A 2,167-nucleotide genomic window follows, 5' to 3' on the forward strand; every position below is an offset into this window, starting at 1 on the left:
CGTGATGGGCGAAGTAAGAAGTGCACTCTTATGGTGTTGGTGCGAGTGGTTAGTTGACGTTTTTGTGTGGCCCATTTTTTCTACGACTATCAGTGTTGTTTTTGCTGTAATCTGTTTCTTTGGGGAGTTACCGGGTGCTCTGGTGGCGTTTGCTCCTTCTTTCCTAGCAAGCATCTATCGTCCTTATCTCTCTTTTTTTTGTGGTTGTTGTTCTGTGGTAACACCTCTAATCTTCGGTACTTATATGACCTATTTGTGTTGCAAGGGCCGTAAAACTCTTACTAAATCTAATCTGTCTCTATTGATATATGGCTTTCTTTGGGTACTGATTCGCTGGGAAGTTCAGCTAAAAATAAACTCGTGGAGATCTCGAGTTCGGTTTTGGTAAATGTCTCAGTCTTCTTTCTTTGGCGCTGGTAGTCATCCAATCTATCAGAAATATCACAAATTTTAATGCCTTTACTTATTTGAAGTGTTTTATAAACGGTCAAAGCTCATGACATCGTTAAATCTTTTCAAATGAACTTACGATGATGTTGTTGTTTGGAATCTAACAGCATTTCGGTTTGTTCTCTTCGACCCAACCCAGTGCTATGAAAAGTTGAACCGGTGACTAGCTGCTCCCTGAAAACGTTAATGACAAAGCTATTCTCATAGTGTTGGGGCACAGTGCTCTATCTAGTGTACCAGGGATAGACCAATTTTAATATTATAAGAAATTGGAGAAATTGCTGGCGAAAACACACGAAGAGTTCAGAATGCGAAAGATCGAAGAAACAAGATCATGCCACCAAAATGAACTGGGGAATTATGTGAATCTGGATCCCTTGTTGCCCTTTTAAAAAAGATTTGAATGATCTTGTAACAGAAATTCTAATTTGAAAATCGAGACGGAGAAACGCAAGGGCATTTTGCATGCAGGATGAACTGGCCTAAAGAAAACACTAATACCACCCATACCCCAGCCCTCCTTTCCATCCTTTCCCTACCCCCGTGAGCCGTGAACTCATGCTCTAACATCTGTAAGGGAATTTTGTACTTTAGGGAGACAGGGGATTGTGGGGATAGCGAAGGGTCAGATTGTTGAGAATCTGGCAGGGGAGCTGGGGGATAGCGTACATACCAGTTTGTTTTCTTTTTAATCCGGGCGTGGTTTGGATGAGCATTCAATGTGAGGTTTTGGAGAGAGAGAGAGAGAGAGAGAGAGAGAGAGAGAGAGAGAGAGAGAGAGAGAGAGAGAGAGAGAGAGAGAGAGAGAGAGAGAGAGGAAGAGAAAGAGAGTGAGAAAGAGAGAGAAAAAAAGAGAGAGAAAGCGCAAGATGAGCATGAGCGCGCGTATACACATAGACAAACAGACAAACAGGCAGAAAGACAGACAGAAAGACAGACAGACTGATGTGTGAGGTGCGAGGAAGAGAGGTTGGAGCAATGGGGGTGGCATAGAAATAGATGCTGGGTATATTTATGCATTTATAATTCTAAAGATAGAGTTGCAGAGACAAAATATTTATTTTTAATCTTAGAAAGATGAAGAGAGAAAACCCGACTAGAAAGATAGAGGTATGAAAAGTAGGGAAAAAAACCTACAGATGAAAAGAAAAAGGGTTAAAAGTCAAATGGCTTATTATAAAGACATGAAAAGGGGAAATTCGTGATGGATGTAGAAAGGCAAAGTATAGGGTAGGGGGCTCTCGTGGCCTAGAGGTTAAGGTGTTCGCCTCTCATTCAATAGGTCCCGGGTTCGAATCCGGATAGCGACGGAAATGTTTCTTCTCTAAAATTTTCCCCTGCTCTCTAACAATGTTCTGTTGTCTGCTTTCGCCTGCACTTTCAGCCCCCACCCCGTCACCTCCTTTGCCCCCTCCTCTAGGTTTCTGACTCTTTCAGCAACCTTTCTGCTACTCCTTGGATCTTTCTTCCTGCTGTCCTTCAGTCACACCCCTGATCTTATGGTAAGTAAGATCTTCACCTTGCTTTCTCGGACAAGGGCAAAACGTTTATGAGTTCCCGTGAGTAAGTTGTGCTCGTTAATAATTCCTGGTGGTCCAAAATCGATAGGTATTGACTTCGGCCGCGACCCGGGCGGGCAAAATTCAAAATTTCTTACCAACTGAAAGTGTGTCTCATATGAACATATGCAGTTGCAAGCGCCGTGAACACTTACGAC

Source organism: Aplysia californica, unplaced genomic scaffold (assembly GCF_000002075.1).
Source record: "Aplysia californica isolate F4 #8 unplaced genomic scaffold, AplCal3.0 scaffold00124, whole genome shotgun sequence".
NCBI classification, from domain to species: Eukaryota; Metazoa; Mollusca; class Gastropoda; order Aplysiida; family Aplysiidae; genus Aplysia; species Aplysia californica.